At 43.6% G+C, this 20,615-nt stretch overlaps 1 pseudogene; it reads right to left on the bottom strand.

Moving 5' to 3' along the window:
- Nucleotides 1-5,661: 5,661 nt before the first annotated feature.
- LOC105602057 (AFG3-like protein 1) lies at nucleotides 5,662-11,358 on the bottom strand (annotated as a pseudogene).
- Between the last annotated feature and the right edge of the window lie 9,257 nt (nucleotides 11,359-20,615).

Raw genomic sequence — 20,615 nt, 5'->3', positions numbered from 1 at the left:
TTTGGAAACTCAGCAGTGGCCACAGGGCTGGAAAAGGTCAGTTTTCATTCCAATCCCAAAGAAAGGCAATGCCAAAGAATGCTCAAACTACTGCATAATTGCACTCATCTCACATGCTAGTAAAGTAATGCTCAAAATTCTCCAAGCCAGGCTTCAGCAATAGGTGAACCATGAACTCCCTGATGTTCCAGCTGGTTTTCGAAAAGGCAGAGGAAACAGAGATCAAATTGCCAACATCCGCTGGATCATGGAAAAAGCGAGAGAGTTCCAGAGAAACATCTATTTCTGCTTTATTGACTATGACAAAGCCTTTGACTGTGTGGATCACAATAAACTCTGGAAAATTCTGAAAGAGATGGGAATACCAGACCACCTGACCTGCCCTTTGAGAAATCTGTATGCAATTCAGGACGAAACAGAACACAACAGACTGGTTCCAAATCAGAAAAGGAGTACATCAAGGCTGTACATTGTCACCCTGCTTATTTAACTTCTATGCAGAGTACATCATGAGAAACGCTGGGCTGGAAGAAACACAAGCTGGAATCCTGATTGCTGGGAGAAATATCAATAATCTCAGATATGCAGATGACACCACCCTTATGGCAGAAAGTGAAGAGGAACTAAAAAGCCTCTTAATGAAAGTGAAAGTAGAGAGTGAAAAAGTTGGCTTAAAGCTCAACATTCAGAAAACGAAGATCATGGCATCCGGGCCCGTCACTTCATGGGAAATAGATGGGCAAACAATGGAAACAGTGTCAGACTTAGTTTTGGGGGGCTCCAAAATCACTGCAGATGGTGATTGCAGCCATGAAATTAAAAGACGCTTACTCCTTGGAAGAAAAGTTATGACCAACCTAGATAGCATATTCAAAAGCAGAGACATTACTTTGCCGACTAAGGCTGGTCTAGTCAAGGCTATGGTTTTCCAGTGGTCATGTATGGATGTGAGAGTTGGATGGTGAAGAAAGCTGAGTGCCAAAGAATTGATGCTTTTGAACTATGGTGTTGGAGAAGACTCTTGAGAGTCCCTTGGACTGCAAGGAGATCCATCCAATCCATTCTGAAGGAGATCAGCCTTGGGATTTCTTTGGAAGGAATGATGCTAAAGCTGAAACTCCAGTACTTTGGCCACCTCATGCGAAGAGTTAACTCATTGGAAAAGACTCTGATGCTGGGTGGGATTGGGGGCAGGAGGAGAAGGGGACGACAGAGGATGAGATGGCTGGATGGCATCACTGACTCGATGGATGTGAATCTGATTGAACTCCGGGAGTTGGTGATGGACAGGGAGGCCTGGCATGCTGCGATTCATGGGGTTGCAAAGAGTCGGAGACGACTGAGTGACTGAACTGAACTGACCTGAACTGAATGCTCTAGTGGTTTTGCCTCCTTTCTTCAATTTAAGTCTGAATTTTGCAATAAGGAGTTCACGATCTGAGCCACAGTCAGCTCCCAGTCTTGTTTTTGCTGACTGTATAGAGCTTCTCCATCTTTGGCTGCAAAGAATATAATCAATCTGATTTTGGTGTTGACCATCTGGTAATGTCCATGTGTAGAGTCTTCTCCTGTGACCATGCTCAGTAAATCTTTAATCCAGTTTTCTGCTGATGGGGGGTCTATGTTCACACCCTGTACTGTGGCCTGATGCCAAACTATGGCAGGGCTAATGGGGCAATGGCAACTTCCTTCCAAAGGATGTAGGCTCCCTGAACTGTTGTTCAGTGCCCCTGTCCACGCAACAGACCGCTGTCAACCTACACTCTGCCAGAAACTCTGGGACACTCACAGGCAAGTCTGGCTCACTCTCTTGTGGGGTCACTGCTTCTTTCTCCTGCATCCTTGTGTGTTCAAGGTTTTGTTGTGTCCTCCAAGAGTTTGTTTCCCCAGTTTTGTGGAAGTTCTGTAATCTAATCCCACTGGCCTTCAAGTCAATTTCTCTAGCGGTTCTCAGTCCCTTTGCCCAGCCCCCAGGTTGGGAAACCTGTTGTGAACCGCAGAACTTTTGCCACAGTGCGAGAACGTCTTTGGTATAACTCTTTCCAGTTTGCGGGTCTCCTTTACTGTGTATGCATAGTGTATTTCTTAGTATCATCCGTTAATGAGCATTTAAGTTGTTTCCATGTCTTGGCTATTATGAACAGTGCTGCCATGAACATTGGGGTGCATGTGTTTTTTGGAATCAGAATATTTGTCTTTCCTGGGTATATGCCTAGGACTAAGATTGCTGGATCATGTAGTAGCTCTGTTCTGTTTTTAAAGAACTGTCCATACTCTTTTCCATAGTGGTTGCACCAATTTACATTGCCGCCAAGAAGTGTAGGAGAGTCACCGTTTCTCCATACCCTCTCCAGAATTTATTTGTAGACTTTTTGGTGATAGCCGTTCTGAATAGTGTGAGGTGATACCTCACTGTGGTTTTGATTTTGCTTATCTCAAATAATCAGTGATGTTGAACATCTTTTCACATGCCTATTAACCATCTGTATGTCTTCTTTGTATTAATGTTTATTTAGGTCTTCTGCCCATTTTTTGATTGGGTAGTTTGTTTCTTGATACTGGATGTATAAGCCATTTGTCAGTTTTGGAAATTAATCTGTCAGTCACATAAATATTTTCTCCCATTCTGTAGATCTTTGTGTTTTGTTGATGTGAAAAATCTTTTAAGTTTGATTATTTGTGTATTTTTACTTTTATTTCTTTTGCCTTGGAAGACTGATATAAGAAAATATTGCAACAATTTATGTCCAAAAATGTTTTGCCTATGTTCTCTTCTAGGAGTTTTATGGTGTCATATCTTATACTTGAATATCTAGACAAAAACAAACCACCTTGAATTTATTTTACATGGTATAAGTATTCTAGCTTCATTGATTTATATGAGTTTGTCCAGTTTTTCCAACACCATTTGCTAAAGAGACTGTCTTTTCTCCATTTTATATTCTTATCTTCGTTGTTAAAGATTAATTGATCATTGGTGGATGGGTTTATTTCTGGGCTCTCTATTTTATCCTAACAATCTATATTTCTGTTTTTTGTGCCAATACCACACTGTTTTGATTACTGTAGCTTTGTAGTATTGTCTGAAGTCTGGGAGGTTTATGCCTCCAGTTTTGTTCTCTCTCCTCAGAGTTGTCTTGGTGATTCTGGATCTGTTGTGTTTCTGAGTAAATTTTCAGATTATTTGTTCTAGTTCTGTGGAAAATATCATGGGTGATTTAATAAGGATTGCATTAAATCTGTAGATTCTTTTGGGGAGTATGGCTATTTTAACAATATTAATTCTTTCAGTCAACATGGGATATCTTTTCAATCCTTTGAATAATTTTCAGTTTACTTTATTGGTGTTTCATAATTCTCTGGTTTATTCCTACTTTAATTTTTAATGTAATTTTAAATGAGATGTCTTTACTTTCAAATATTTCACTGTTAGTGTTACTGTAAAGAAATTTAAGAGGTTTCTGTTTATTAATCTTGTATCCACTATCTTGCTGAGTTCACTATTAGCTCTTAAAGTATTTTTGTAGAGGAGACTTTTGGGGTTTCTATATAGTATATTCTGTTATCTGCATATAATAACAATTTTATCTCTTCCCTTCCAATTTCAGTAATTTTTATTTCTTTTTCTTATCTGATTGTTGTAGCTAGGACTTCTACACTAAGTTGAAACAGAGGTAGGGAGAGTGGACATTCTTATTTTATTCCAGAGTTTAGTGGGAAGACTTTCAACTTTCACCATTGAGTATTATGGATTTGCCACAGATGGCTTTTATTATGTTCCCTCTATACCACTTTGGTGAGAGTTTTTAATTATGAATGCATGTTAAGTTTGATCAAGTGATTTTTCTGCATTTATTGAGATGATCATGTGGTTTCTGTCTTTTCTTTTGTTAATGTAGTATATAACAGCATTTATTGATTGATACTGAACCACCCCTATAACTCTGGATTAAATCCAACTTGATAATAGTGCATGACCCTTTTTATGTATTGTTGGATTCAGTTTGCTGATATTTTATTCAGGATTTTTAATCTATAGTCATCAAAGACATTGGTCTGTATTTTTTTGTAGTGTCTTTGGTATCAAGCAATTGTAGCTTCATAGAATGACTTTGGAAATTTTCCCACCTCTTCAATCTTTGGAATAGCTTGAGAATGATAGGTATGAGTTCTTCTTTGTATGTTTGGTAGAATACCCTGCTGAAGTCATCTAATTCTGAACTTTTGTTTGCAAGGAGTTTTTTGGTTTTGTTTTTTTATTACAGAATCTATTTTACTTCTAGTGATCAGTCTGTTCAAACTGTTTCTTTTTGACTCAGTTTTGGCAGGCTGTATGTTTCTAAGAACTTGTACATTTCTTCTAGGTTGTCCAATTTGTTGGCATATAAATATTCCTAGCATTCTCTTATGATTGCTTTAAATTTCAGTAGTGTCTGTTGTTTCTTCTCTTTTATTTGGTTCTTCTCTCTCTTTTTCTTAATGAGTCTGGCTGGAGGTTTGGCAGTGTTCTTTACCTTTTCAAAACAACAGTTTTATTGATCTGATCTATTGCTTTTATCACTGTTTTCTTTATTTCCTCTCTAATCTTTATTACTTCCTTCCTTTTGCTGACTTTGGGATTTGTTTGTTCTTCTAATGCTTTCGGGTGGTAGGTAGGGTTGTGTATCCGAGACTCTTCTTGTTTCTCAAGGAGGACCTGTGTCACTATGAGCTCCCCTCTTAGGACACTTCTGCCACTTTTGCCACATCCCCTAGGTTTTCTAAGGCTGTGTTTTCGTGGTCATTTGTCTCAACATTTATGTTCTGTCATTTATGCTGTATCATTTCCTCTTTGATTTCATTTTTGACTCACTGGCTTTTTTAGCAGCATGTTGTTTAGTTTCTCTTTGATCATTTTTCTCTCACATTTTTCTTTCTGTGGTTGATTTCTAGTTATATACTGTTGTAGTCAGAATGCTTGAAAAATTTGAATGTTAGAAATAATTTATATCCTCTTAAATCTATGGAGGCTTGTTTGTGTTTTACTATGTGGTCTATTCTAGAGAATGTACCATGTGTGCTTGAAAAGAAAGTGTATTCTGGGTTTTTTTCTTCATTTATTTTTTTGATGCATCAGTAGTATCCCGTGGATATCAACTAAGTTCAACTTTTCTATCGTGTCACTTTTGCTTCGTTGCTTTTCTGTCTGGAATATCTGTCCTTTAATGTCAGCCGGGTGTTAAGGTCTCCTTTCAACATTTCTGTTGGATTAGATTTATTATTGCTTCATTCTTTCAGTTTTTGCTGCTCTGAGAAATTCTATTGTCTCTTTTTCTATTCTAGATGATAATCTTTTTGAGTACAGTATCCTAGGTTTCAGGGTTTTTCCTTTCAGGACTTTGAATTCATCATGACTTTCCTTATTGTCTGCCAAGTTTTTGTAGGGAAACCAGCTGATAGCCTTATGGGGGTTCCCCTGTAACTAACTCATTTTCCCCTCTTGCTGCTTTTAGAATCCTCTTTATTTTTAACTTTTGGCATTTTAATTATATGCCTTGATATGAGTCTGTTTGAGTTCATCTTATTTGAGACCCTCTGTGCTTCCTATACTTGGATATCTGCTTCCTTCCTTAACTTTGGGAAGTTTTCAGCCATTATTTCTTCAAATACATTTTCAATTCCTTTTTCTCTTTCTTCTCCATCTGGCACCTGTATTATGCATAGGTTGGCATACTTTATATTATTCCATAGATTTTGTAAGTTGCTTTCATTTTCCCATTTGTTTTTCTGTCTGTTGTTCTGATTGGGTTATTTCCAGTATTCTATTCTCCACAACTGGGCTTCCCTGGTGCCCAGTGGTAAAGAATCTGCCTGCCAATGCAGAAGATGCAAGTTCTATCCCTAGGTTAGGAAGATTCCCCCGGAGAAAGAAAAGGCAACTCACGCCAGTATTCTTGCCTGGGAAATTCCATGGACAGAGGAGCCTGGCAAGCTACAGTCCATGCAGTTGCAAAAGAGTCAGACAAGACTTAGTGACTAAATAGCAACAACAATCCTCCATGACACTTATTCATTCTTCTTCATTATTTAGTGTGTTATTGCTTTTAGATCAGTTTTTATCTCAGCAATGGAGTTGCCTAATTTTGATTGGTTCCTCTTTATAGTTTCTAGTTCTTTGTTACAGTGCTCTGCATTTCAATCAATCAGGAGTAGTTCCTCTGCCTTTTCATTTTACTTAAATTTCTCTGTCTTTATGAATTTAGGAAAAACCGTTATCTACTATGGTTTTGAAGGGCTGTTTTTATGTATGAGCAACTCTGTGTAGACTATATGAACCCAGTATTTTTGTGTGAGAGCTGTTTTTGGTATAGATGCCTGCTGTGTAGTGTGCCAGCCATGATCTCCTTGATAGTGTGTGCAATTGGTGTTGTGGTGACCAGAGGCTGCACCGAATCTTAGACAAGGCCTCCCCTTTTCTCTGTGGCTAGCACAGCCCTGCTGGGGCAGGGTCTGCTCCCAGTTATTGGAGTAGAAGCCCCAGGGGTTGGGTTTGATAAGGCTCTGTTGCCTTGTGTGCCCTGTTGCCAAGGAGATGAGTTACTGAAGCAAGTGAGGCCTATTTAGTCAAAGCAAACCTATGTGTCACCCAAGCAGGTATCTGTAGTTCTGTGCAGAAACAGCTGAAGTTTGCTTTGTTTTCTTCCTTGTGTTTGTCTAGTGCTAAGTTGTCACTGGGGACCAGGGCATTGTGGCTGCAAGAGTTGAAGTGGTTGTGCTTTAGCCTGGAACCTATGCTGCCTCTAATGTAAGTCTTACCCAGGGCCTGTTGGCTCCAGATCAAGTTTCAATCTGCAGTGTGAGTGGGTGGAACTGGAGCACTCCCACTGGGAAAGAAATACTGCATATTCCTACCCAGGAGCTATCCACTGGAGACACGAGCTTCTGTGATGCTGCCCACCACCTGGTATATGCACTAACAAACTCCTCTGCAACCAGACCCACCCCTAGATCCAGTCCCACTATGGGGGCACTGATAACGGGGGACTCCAATGTCAGCCCCACCCCCACAACGTGCAGCTCACAAAGCCCACTGCTGCTAGAACCACAGGCCACCGTGAATACACTGACAATGGGACTCCTGTGGTGGAATCATGCCCAGCCCCACACATGCTAACAATGGTTAGGCCCAGATTACACTCTAGGCCCTCCAGGCTGTCCCACAAAGTTAGACTGAATTCCCTCCCCAGGCCCATCTGCTAAAGTCCAAGTTTCCATAACTAGCTGCTGTTGGTACTAGCAGGATGGGAGGTGGCAGCTGTCAGACCAGGTTAACCTCTGTCCTGATTGCTAGTAAGCCAGCAGGCACACATTTCTCATAAGCAGAGTTCAGGTCCTTCTAGTCCTTTTATCCCTCCCAGCAGACCTTACAGAAGGCAAGGAGAGTTCCAGAACAAGGGGCCACCCATGTGGACTTTTCCTCTTTCACAGCTCCTTCCCAGGGATGTCAATCCCTTTCTGATGCCTTTTTTTCTTTCCTCATACCCAGTTATGTGGGAATGTTTCTTGAAGCTTTGATTGAATAAGAGATCTTCTGCCAATTTTCAGTTGGTTTCCTGTGAGAATTGTTCCACATGTAGATATATTTTTGATATGTTTGTGGAGACAGGTGAGCTCTACATCCTCCTACTCTACCATCTTGATCTCCTCCCCAATTATTTTAAAAATCTGTACAACTCTGAGACAGGTTAATGAGGTGCTCACTTTAATTACATTTTTATTGATTCTCTCTTACTTTATGTATTTGCTTTACTTTATGTAGTTGCTAATATTTTTGGTGCACATACAGATTTATCATGACGTAATACTCCTTATTCATCCTGCTTTGTGCTTTCACCCTTCAATCCCACTTTAATTTCAACAGGACCATTTTAGTGGGTCCAAGCACATGTGGTTTCTACATGACCACAGTAAAGTGGGATCTTTGATATACTTTTATTTATCCCCTGTACTTTTACTTATCACCTATACTCTTTCTTCATAGCCTGTTTCATAATCACCACTGCTTTAAAACTTCACATGCATCCTTTTTGCATCATCCTCTTCCACCTCCCAGCTCATAAAATTGCTAAGTATTTATTAGAATTCCCCCTACTTACCCATTCTGTTTGAAGAATCTTTGCTTTTTTTCTATTTTATATAACAATGTTAGTATATCCATATCCATTTGCAGATATTCTGTTGTTCACCTCATTTTTTTTGTTTCCCCCAGCTGAATTTTTCTATTCTTTTCTCTTTTTTGTGGCCAATCATTTCCTTAGTATATTCTTAGCTGGAGCATATGGGTGATATACTCCAACTTCTTGCATATAAAGAAATATTTTTAGATCCATTTAAAAGTATTCAGTACTTCAGAAGCCACAGGAATCTTGACGTTTATGAACAATTTAAGAAGTTATTAATGGTGAGAGATAATAATTCAAACTGGCTCTCTATCCCTTGGTTTCTGCAGAAGGGTAGGAAGACCAATTTCTTTTCCGTGAAAGGCACAGACTTTTCTCTTCCAGGAAAGACTTAGAAGTCAACCCATGTGAAGGCTGAAATTGGACATTGCTGGAACTTACCCGCCTGGAGCAGCCAGAAAGTGATGCAAATATTAGAGCAATCAGCACAATTGAAAGGGCAGCTGGAGAGGGAGTGTTTAGGACAAACAGAGCAGAGTCTCCACCTGCACTCACTAGGGGAAGAGAGCCAGTCAAGCCTGTCTGGGAGATTGAAGTATGTAGTCCTTTCTTCGCTCTCATTTCAGAGATCTCACCAAGCAAGATTTAGTTTTCCAGATAGCCTTCTTTGTAGAAAGAAGCCATGCCTCAATAAAAATAAATTCTTTTCTGGTACCAGTCAGGTTTATTTTGACAAATAAACGTATTGTTCCAAGGGCCTGATTCCAAGTAAAGGAGGAGAAGGAAGGAAAAGGGAGAAAAAGGAGCCAGGGAGAAGTTTTCATGTCTGTCTCTATGTGAATCCACTGTAAGAATTTCTCTGTAGGAATCACATCTAACCTGAGATCATTTGGAGAAGGTACCACTTTCAGTTTTCCAGAGAGAATCACCAGTACCCACAGATTTAATACAGCCAGAGAAAGATAAATAGATAAACTTTAGGCCCCCTGACAAACTTAACTAAAGATTTTGCCCCAGGACAAAGGGGGTGACTTATTTCCATATATCCTCTCTACATATTGATGTGCATTCTCTCGGCCCTTTGAGACAATATTCTAGGACCACTGATCTGAGCCCAATGCCTCATTTAATTACATTTTTTCAGATCTCAAGGAAGAGCCCTTGAGCGTGTATTTTTAATTATAAGGTAAGTAAGTAAAGTATAAGTATTTGACTCTATGTATATGAAACATCTTGGGCAAAGTCATGTGGGTGAGTCCTAGGACCAGTTGGGAGTATTCATATAGTCTTACACAAGGCACTTCATTTCTTCTTATCCTCAAATGTGCTCTCATATCATTTGAATATACAGCATCTGTGCCATTGTTCTCAATTGCATTCTCTGATGGGAAGCTATATGACTTGATTTCTTACTCATTATAGGTGTTTCATAAGGATTATCATTTAAAATAAGGGGAAAAGGCTCACTCCAGGGTGCCACATATTAAACATTTTATCTCTTCTTTTTAAAACAATCAGAGCTAAATGTTTTTACAGATAATCCCAGGTCTCATTAAAGGGGAGTAAATGTTCACTCTTATGAACACTTTTCAGATTCCTCAATAACCTAACTCATTAACATTTCCTTCTTCTCTTTTCCCATTTTCACATTTCCCCTAGTTTCCTCACCCTTTGAAATTCATCTAAGCATCTCTGTCTTGTGTACCCTTGGCTTTGTTCCCCTGACTTTGCTTCCAGAAATAATTTCTGTGGCTATTTATTTAATGTCACCTACTCATGTAGTATCAGCACCTGTGAAGCCTGGAGTGAGGGCCACAAGCTTCCTCACCAGGGCATCCTTGCTGAGGCTCTTGTTCAACTTGAGTGGACGCAGGTGGACCCTGAGGATAGACGACCTGCCTTTGATGTCCGGGGGGCCAGTGTAAATCTGACGGTCGAAGTGGCCTGGCTGCATCAGGGCTGGGTCAAGGACGTCGGGGCAGTTGGTGCCAGCCAGCACAACGACGTTCGTGGTAGAGTTGAATCCATGCATCTCCACGAGCATCTGGTTCAGGGTGTTCTGCTCACTCTGGCTTCTAGCCAATTGCATCAATCTCGTCCACAAACAAGACAAAGCAAGCTTTTTTCCGGGCCACTACAAACATGTCACGAACCCGAGCTGGGCCAACGCCAACAAACATCTCCAGGAACTCAGACCCATTCACCGTGATGAAGGGCACACCAGCCTCCCCCGCGGTTGCCTTGGCAAGAAGCGTCTTGCCGGTACACTGAGGACCTGTGAGCAGGGCTCCCTTTGCAATTTTGGCCCCAAGGTCCTGGTACTGTTTGGGGTTCTTCAGGAAATTCGCAAACTCCATGATCTCCAGCTTGGCTTCTTCACAACCAGCCACGTCTGCAAACCACACCTCGATGTCACCCTTGATGATCTTGGCTATTGTCTCACCAATGCCGAAGAGGCCCCCTCCTCGCCCACCACGCCCAGCCCCCATTGGACCCCTCCTCATGGCATAGAGGAAGATGCCAATCAGGAGAAGGGTGGGCACCAGGCTTCGCAAGAAAGTCCCATTGCTCTTGGTGGTGTAGACCACGGCCGCCTGGTTGGGGGGCTCAATGCCTAGCTCCCACTGGATGGTCTCCAGGTTGCTCTCGAAGGTGTCCATACTGCCAATGCTAAACCACGCATACTTCTCGAGTGATGTCCCAGGGGCAGGAATAACACGCACGAACTGCTTATCCCCCACTTCCAGCCGATCCACCAGACCTCTCGCCAGGTAATACTGCACGAAGTGCTTTCAAGTGATTCCCTTCCCAGGATCTCGGAAATAGAAGTAGGGAAATCCTGCAGCGACACCTGCCCCCAGCACGGCCTGACTGCGGAGATCATTGTCTTCCCAGGGCACCTTCCCCTTCTGCATTCGTTTCCACCAGGCAAAGTCATCCCGCTTTCCTCCTGTCTTCCCTCCGTCCGCTCCAGGACCAGCATCCTTTGGTTCACTAGTTCCTTTGGGTGGTTTTGAACACAGCCACTGGGAAACTGATGCCAGTTTTATCTGCAGAGCGGACTGCTGAAAGCGGATTCCCTGGAGACACTAGTGAGCGGTTCCAAGCGCCCTCACGCCTGCCCCGAACGTCCTGCCCCCTCGCGGGCCAAGGCCACACCGCCACAGCTTGGCGAGCTGCCCCGCCACCGCCCTGCTGCAGGCCGCTGCCACCAGCCGCGGTGACATTCCCCCTCAGACATTTCTAATGTTTGCAAGGAAGCCGCCCCGATCGCCACCCGCCACCTAAACCCCTCTGTCGGGGAGAAGCACTTTGAGCAGGCCATCGAGAGGGTCATGGGAGGCCTTGAGAAGAAGACACAGGTCCCGCAGCCTGGCGAGAAGATGACGGTAGCCTATCACGAGGCTGGCCATGCAGTGGTGGGCTGGTTCCTGGAACACGCAGACCCCCCTGCTCAAGGTGTCCATCGTTGCCTGGGGCAAGGGCCTCAGCTATGCCCAGTGCCTGCCCAGGGAGCCCGGGAGCAGCTCTTTGACCTCATGTGTGCCATGCTGGGCGGCCGCGTGGCTGAGCAGCTGTTCTTCGGGCGGGTCACCACGGGGGGCCCAGGACGACCTGAGGAAGGTGACCCAGAGCGCCTATGCCCAGGTTGTGCAGTTCGGGATGCGTGAGAAGCTGGGCCAGGTGTCCTTCGATCTCCCACAGCTAGGCGCGGCGCTGGTGGAGAAGCCATTCAGCGAGGCCACCACCCAGCTCATAGATGAGGAGGTGCGGCGGCTCATTGGCTCCGCGCACGCGCGCACCCTGGACCTGCTCACACGCTGCCGTGAGCAGGTGGACAAGGTGGGCAGGCGGCTGCTGGAGAAGGAGGTGCTGGAGCGGGCCGACATGGTGGAGCTGCTCGGGCCACGGCCGTTCACCGAGAAGATCACCTACGAGGAGCTCGTGGGGGGGCATGGGCGGCCTGGAGGAGGACATGGCCCTTCCCAAGGGTCGGCAGGGCTGGCGTGGGGGGCCCGCTGCAGGAGAGCCCAGCCTAGAGTCTCCGCCTGGAGAGCAGCCTCCAGGAACCCCAGGAAGCAAATTAAAGCACATGTAACCCGAAGCAATGGCATCCCACTCCAGTACTCTTGCCTGGAAAATCCCACGGATGGAGGAGCCTGATGGGCTGCAGTCCATGGGGTTGCTAAGAGTCGGACACGACTTCACTTTCACTTTCACTTTCACACATTGGAGAAGGCAATGGCACCCCACTTCAGTGTTCTTGCCTGGAGAATCCCAGGGACGGGGGAGCCTGGTGGGCTGCAGTCTATGGGATCGCATAGAGTTGGACACGATTGAAGCAACTTAGCAGCACTCATGTAGTTATCACTAAAACCACAAAACTTTCCCTATAATGGGCTGTCAGGAGTTTATGTCTTTATGTAATTTTCAAACTTTGCATTGTGTTTTGGACAGGGAAGAAATCAATAAAGCTAGTCATTTTTGCCCTTACTTCACCTTCAGGTATTATTTTACTACTGAGAATGTTGAGTCTGAAATTAGATAGATTCTTCTCCTTGAAAAGGTAACATGCCTCATGAGTGCAGGATTCCATAGCACTTCCCATCTATCCCCCCACCTACAGGATGGACTGAGATCATTCTAGATACAGAACATTAGTTCTCCCTCTCTGCATGGGTGGCTTCAACTTCATGCTCAGTTGAGTAAGTTTCTTTAATGTAGCAGAAGCCTCGCAGGTCAACCTCTGAGTTCCAGGATGGGCCAATTCTAATCCCTTCCTTAGGAATATGGATTAGGATTGTGTAGAAATACCCTGAGCTTGAAAAATAATGCATTACTGTGGGCTCTGTCTTCTCCAGGTGACCTGGAGAACAGAAGACGAAAGGGCCTGGAGTGGGGAAGATGTACAGAGAGGAGCCACAGTGAAGGCAAAGAGAGGATCCTTCTTGGTGACAGCTATGCCTTTCAGCTCAGTTCAGTTGCTCAGTCATGTCTGACTCTTTGCAACCCCATGGACTGCAGCACACCATGCTTTGCTAACCCCTGGAGCTTGCTCAAACTCATGAGCAAGTGATGCCATTGAGTCAGTGATGCCATCCAACCATCTCATCCTCTGTCATCCCCCTCTCCTCCTGCCTTCAATCTTTCCCAGCATCAGGGTCTTTTCCAATTAGTCAGTTCTTCGCATCAGGTGGCCAAAGTATTGGAGTTTCAGCATCAGTCCTTCCAATGAATATTCAGGACTGATTTCTTTTAGCATTGACTGGTTGGATCTCCTTGCAGTCCAAGGGACTCTCAAGAATCTTCTCCAACACCACAGTTCAAAAGCATCAATTCTTTGGCACTCAGCTCTCTTTATAGTGCGACTTTCATATCCATACATGGACTATTTGAAAAACCATAGCTTTGACTAGACATACCTTTGTCAGCAAAGTAATGTCTGCTTTTTAACATGCTGTCTAGGTTGGTCATAGCTTTTCTTCCAAGGAGCAAGTGTCTTTTAATTTCATAGCTGCAATCACCATCTGCAGTGATTTTGGAGCCCAGAAAAATAAAGTCTCTCACTGTTTCTATTGTTTCTCTGTTTATTTGCCGTGGAGTGATGGGACAGATGCCGTGATCTTTGTTTTTTGAATGTTGAGTTCTAAGCCAATTTATTCACTCACAAGAGGCTCTTTAGTTCCTCTTCACTTTCTGCCATAAGGGTGGTATCACCTGCATATCTGAGGTTATTGATATTTCTTCCAACAATCTTGATTCCAGTTTGTGGTTCATCCAGCTTGGCATTTCAGATGATGTACTCTGCACATGAGTTAAATAAGCAGGGTGACAATATACAGCCTTGACATACTCCTTTCCCAATTTGGAACCAGATTGTTCTTCCATCTCCATTCTAACAGCTGCTTCTTGACCTACATACTATTTCTCAGGAGGCAGGTAAGGTGGTCTGGTATTCCTATCTCTTGAAGAATTTTCCACAGTTTGTTGTGATCCACACAGTCAAAGGCTTTGGCATAGTCAATAAAGCAGGAGTACATGTTTTTCTGGAATATTCTTGCTTTTTCTATGATCCAACATATGTTGGCAATTTGATTTCTGGTTCCTCTGCCTTTTCTAAATCCACCTCGAAGATATGGAAGTTCACAGTTCACTTACTGTTGAAGCCTGGCTTGGAGAATTTTGAGGATTACTTTGCTAGCATGTGAGATGAGTGCAATTGTGCAGCTGTTTGAACATTATCTGGCATTGCCTTTCTTTGGGATAGGAATGAAAACTGACCTTTTCCAATCCTGTGGCCACTGCTGAGTTTGCCAAATTTGCTGGCATATTGAGTGTAGCACTTTCACAGCATCATCTTTCAGGATTTGAAGTAGCTCAGCTGGAATTCCAATACCTCCACTCACTTTGTTCACAGTGATGCTTCCTAAGGCCCATTTGACTTCACATTCCAGGATGTCTGGCTCTAGGTGAGTGATCACACCATCATGGTTATCTGGGTCATTAAGATCTTTTCTGTATAGTTCCATGTATTCTTGCCACCTCTTCTTAATATCTTCTGCTTTTGTTAGGTCCATACTGCTTCTGTCCTTTATTGCACCCATCTTTGCATGAAATATTCCCTTGGTATCTCTAATTTTCTTGAAGAGATCTCTAGTCTCTCCCATTCTGTTGTTTTCCTCTATTTCTTTGCATTGATCACTGAGGAAGGCTTTTCTATCTCTCCTTACTATTCTTTGGAACTCTGCATTCAGATGGGTCTATCTTTCCTTTTCTCCTTTGCCTTTTTCTTCTCTTCTTTTCTCAGCTATAGATAAGGCCTCCTCAGACAACCATTTTGCATTTTTCCGTTCTGTTTCTTGGGGATGTTTTTGATCACTGCCTCCTGTACAATGTCAGGAACCTCCATCTGTGGTTCTTCAGACACTCTGGTCTATCAGATCTAATACCTTGAATCTATTTGTCACTTCTATTGTATACTCGTAAGGGATTTGATTTAGGTCAAACCTGAATGCTCTAGTGGTTTTCCCTACCTGCTTCAATTTAAGCCTGAATTTTGCAAGAAGGAGTTCATGATCTGAACCACAGTCAGCTCATGGTCTTGTTTTTTGCTGACTGTATACAGCTTCTCCATCTTTGGCTGCAAAGAATATGATCAATTTGATTTCAATTGACCATCTGGTGATGTCCATGTATAGAGTCTTTTGTTTTGTTGAAAGAGGGTGTTTGCCATGACCATTGCGTCCTCTTGGCAAAACTCTGTTAGCCTTTGCCATGCTTCATTTTGTACTCCAGGGCCAAATCTGCCTGTTACTCCAGGTATCTCTTGACTTCCTACTTTTACATTCCAGTCTCCTATGATGAAAAGGACATCTTTCTTTGGTGTTAGTTCTAGAAGGTCTTGTAGGTCATCATAGAACTCTTCAGCTTCAGTGTCTTCAGCATTACTGGTTGGGGCATAGATTTGGATTACTGTGATATTGAATGGTTTGCCTTGAAAACTAACAGCAATCATTCTGTTTTGACTGCACTCAAGTACTGTATTTCTGACTCTTTTGTTGACTATGAGGGCTACTCCATTTATTCTGAGGGATTCTTGGCCACAGCAGCAGATATAATGGTCATCTGAATTAAATTTGCCCATTCCAGTCCATTTTAGTTCACTGATTCCTAAAATGTCGATGTTCACTCCTGTCATCTCCTATTTGATCACTCTCAATTTACCTTGATTCATGGGCCTAACATTCCAGGTTCCTATGCAATATTGCTCTTTACAGCATTGGACTTTACTTTTGTCACCGGTCACATTCACAACTGGGCGTTGTTTTTGCTTTGGCTCAGTCTCTTCATTCTTTCTTGAGTAATTTCCTCACTCTTCTCCAGTAACATATTGGGCACCTACCAACCTGGGGAGTTCATCTTTCGGTGTCATATCTTGTTTCATACTGAGTGGCTTGCCATTCCCTTCTCCAGTGGACCACGATTTGTCAGAACTCTCCACCATGACCCATCCATCTTAGGTGGCCCTACGCTGCGTGGCTCATAGTTTCATTGACTTAGACGAGGCTGTGGTCCATGTGATCAGTTTGATTAGTTTTCTGTGATTGTGGTTTTCATTCTGCCACCATCTGATGGGTGAGGATAAGAGACTTACAGAACTTCCTGATGGGAGAGACTGACTGTGGGGTAACTGGGTCTTGTTCTGATGGTGGGGGTGTGGGTCAGCAGTGGCCTGCTGCAGGGTCAGTAAATCTTTAATCCAATATTCTGTTGATGGGCGGGGCTCTGTTCCCTCCCTGTTGTTTGACCTGAGACCAAACTATGGTGGAGGTGATGAAGATGATGATGACCTCTTTCAAAAGGTCCTGTGCACACACTGCTGCACTCAGCGCCCCTGACCCTGCAGCAGGCCACCGCTGACCCACGCCTCTGCTAGAGACTCCTGGACAGGCAAGTCTGGGTCAGTGTCTTGCAGAATCACTGCTCCTTTCTCCTGAGTCCTGGTGCTCATAAGCTTTTGTTTGTGTTCTCCAAGAGTCTGTTTTCCCAGTTCTGTGTAAGTTCCGTAATCAAATCCCACTGCCTTCCAAAGTCAAATTCTCTGGGAGTTCTCAGTCCCTTTGCCAGATCCCCAGGTTGGGAAATCTGTTGTGGGTCTTAGAACTTTCTTAACTGTGCGAGAATTTCTTTGGGATCATTGTTCTGCAATTTGTAGGTTGTCTGCTCAGCAGCTCTATGGTAGGGTTAATGGTGACCTCCTCTAAGAGGATTTGCGCCACAGGCTGTGTGACCTGGTACCTGTGCCCAGAGCCCCTGCCCCCGCAGCAGGCCACTGCTGACTCATACCTTCGCAGGAGACTCAAACACAGGTCTGACTCAGTCTTGGTGGGTTCTCTGGGTCCTGGTGGACACACAGTTTTGTTTGAGTCCTCTGAGTGGGTATGGGGTTTGATTCTAAATACAGTTTCATCCTTCCTACCATCTTACTGGAGCTTCTCCTTTGGATGTGCAGTATCTTTTTTACAGTTCAGTTCAGTTCAGCTCAGTTCAGTTGCTCAGTTGTGTCTGACTCTTTGTGACCCCATGAACTGCAGCATGCCAGGCCTCCCTGTCCATCACCAACTCCTGGAGTCCACCCAAACCCATGTCCATTGTGTCAGTGATACCATCCAACCATCTCATCCTCTGCCGTCCCCTTCTCCTCCTACCCCCAATCCCTCCCAGCATCAGAGTCTTTTCCAATGAGTCAGCTCTTCGCATGAGGTGGCCATAGTATTGGAGTTTCAGCTTCAGTATCAGTCCTTCCAAAGAACACCCAGGACTGATCTCCTTTAGGATGGACTGGTTGGATCTCCTTGCAGTCCAAGGGACTCTCAAGAATCTTCTCCAACACCAAGTTCAAAAGCATCAATTCTTTGGTGCTCAGCTTTCTTTATAGTCCAACTCGCACATCCATACATGACTACTGGGAAAACCATAGCCTTGACGAGACGGACCTTTGTTGGCAAAGTAATGTCTCTGCTTTTTAATATGCTGTCTAAGTTGGTCATAACTTTCCTTCCAAGGAGTAAGCGTCATTTAATTTCATGGCTGCAATCACCATCTGCAGTGATTTTGGAGCCCCTCAAAATCGGAGTAAGTGTCTTTTAATTTCATGGCTGCAATCACCATCTGCAGTGATTTTGGAGCCCAGAAAAATAAAGTCAGCCACTGTTTCCACTGTTTCCCGTCTATTTGCCATGAAGTGATGAAACTGGATGCCTTGATCTTAGTTTTCTGAATGTTGAGCTTTAAGCCAACTTTTTCACTCTCCTCTTTCACTTTCATCAAGAGGCTCTTTAGCTCTTCACTTTCTGCCATAAGGGTGGTGTCATCTGCATATCTGAGGTGATTGATATTTCTCCCAGCAATCTGGATTCCAGCTTTTGCTTTCTCCAGCCCAGCGTTTCTCATGATGTACTCTGCATATAAGTTAAATAAGCAGGGTGACAATATACAGCCTTGACATACTGCTTTTCCTATTTGGAATCAGTCTGTTGTTCCATGTCCAGTTCTAACTGTTGCTTCCTGACCTGCATACAGATTTCTCAAGAGGCAGGTCAGGTGGTCTGGTATTCCCATCTCTTTCAGAATTTTCCACAGTTTATTGTGATCCACACAGTCAAAGGCTTTGGCATAGTCAATAAAACAGAATAGATGTTTTTCTGGAACTCTCTTGCTTTTCCATGATCCAGCGGATGTTGGCAATTTGATCTCTGGTTCCTCTGCCTTTCCTAAAACCAGCTTGAATGTCTGGGATTTCACGGTTCACGTATCTATTTTTTGGTGGGATCCAACTTTCTCCTGTCAGTGGCTGTTCAGCAGCAAGCTGTAATTTTGGAGTTCTCATAGGAGCAGACAAGCGCATGTCCTTCCACCCTGTCGTCCTGCCATAAATAGTTCTCTCGGGAGAAGATGGGTGCATGCCCTTCTACTCCGCCATCTACGCCTTTGGTTCCATTCTTTTCTGAAACCCAGCTGTATCATGGATCCATGAGCTACCCTGATATCCTTATAACCAATTCCTCTTATTTGCTTTTTCTCCTTGAATAGCTCCAATAGGTTTCTGATCCAACCAGTTAGGTCCTTGCTAATAAACATGTGTGTGTGTGTCACTCAGTCATGTCTGACTCTGTGACCCCAGAGACTGTAGCCCACTAGGCTCCTCCGTCCATGGGATTCTCCAGGCACGAATACTGGAATGGGTAGCCATTGTTTTCTCCAGGGAATCTTCCTGGTCCAGGGATCAGACCCATGTTTCCTGCATTGCAGGCAGATTCTTTACCATTTGAGGCCCCAGGGAAGCCCACTAATAGATATACTTAAGTTTTAATGAATTCTCCTCTCCTCCTGTTACCTTTTCCATGTAACTGCTGGCTTTTGCCTTCATGGTTTTGCTGAGAAAGTACTTGTAGATTTGTGTGTTGTATATGGATCTGTATCATTATAGACAAAAGACATATTTACCCTATTCATGAATAAGTGCAGCAGAAGGCATTTCAGAACTTCCCTTTGAAACAGGAGGTATAGGGGCAGGGCACAACCTTTAAAAGAATGACATAGCCATTGAGGATATGACAAAAACTGATTGGAATCTATTAGGTGCAAGATGGTGGAAGATTTGACTTCCAGCAGACCTTGAACCTCATTATCTGTTCATTGTAATGATTAGCATATGCTAAATGACACAATCTATGAGCACCATGACAGTTCCAAGGCCGATCATAAAAGGCCAAAAAGTGTGTGGTGGCCCAATTCCTGGAAATCCCTGCCCTCTCCCCCAAATAGTTGGAATTATTTAGCCTCATTAGCCTGTGAAATTTCCTCATTAGCTCCCCACTCATTAGCCTATGAAATTACCCAGCCCATAAAATCTAACCACCTCATATTTCTGGGCCTTTCACCTTCTGAAATGGCCCACACGCTGTCTGCGAAGTGTGTTTCTCCCAGAGCCACTCTTGCCTTTTGAGGTGGATTGCATTCTGTCTAAGGTATATATCTCAAAATAAATCTACTTCTTACCTATCACTTTGCCTGTCACAGAATTCCTTCTGTTCTGAGACATGAAAGAACCTGAGCTTCATTAAGACAATGGGTTCGAGACCCAGCCTGTGTGTTCAAGTCCCATTCTGAGTTTGGTTGGATTCAAATCTCATCTCAGTGTGCGGTTTCATTCCATGTGAGATGTGTGGTTTCTACTTGGTGAGCCACCTGCACCCGCTTATCAGATGCAGTCACTCATCAGCACCAATCTACGTGGACGTGCAGACTGGCGTCAAAGAACCTTTCATGATTTTCATAGTAAATAAGAAATATGAATTTTATGAGAAATCTCTTGGTTTTGAAATGTTGACTCAACTTGTGTTTAAATATGCAATAGACCAACCAAAACGCATCTTGCAAAAAGTCTGTGGGCAGCTTGAGATCTCTACTGTAGCTACTCAGTAGCTTGCAGAACCTTGCTACTCAGAGTGTGGTGTGAAAACCAGCAGCACTGGCATCACCCAGGAATTTACTCAGAATCCAGAAGCCCAGGCCCACCCCAGACCTGATGAATCAAAATCTGCTTCTTAACAAGTTCTCTAGGTAGTTTGTTTGCACATGAAAGACTAAGAAATCGTGGCTTAATTCACTTGTTCGTAACTGGGCTGTGATTTGAAATCATCTGAGGAGCTTAAAAAAGTACTGATATCTCTGGGTCCTACTCCCAGAGATTCTGTTTTAATTAGTTCATGATGCAGCCTGGACATTTCCCTAAGCTCCCAAGTTGATTTTAACATGAAGCAAATGTCAAGAACTGCTGCTGTACCACAGATCCCCTACTTCCTCTCACCTCCCAGATAATACACCCAGCAGTACACTCAAACCTTACCTGCTTTGGCCTGTGAGTTGGTGACCCCTGACTGGAGTCTTACG

Source organism: Ovis aries, chromosome 14 (genome assembly GCF_016772045.2).
Source record: "Ovis aries strain OAR_USU_Benz2616 breed Rambouillet chromosome 14, ARS-UI_Ramb_v3.0, whole genome shotgun sequence".
Classification (NCBI taxonomy): Eukaryota; Metazoa; Chordata; class Mammalia; order Artiodactyla; family Bovidae; genus Ovis; species Ovis aries.
This window is presented reverse-complemented; position numbering and strand designations above follow the sequence as displayed.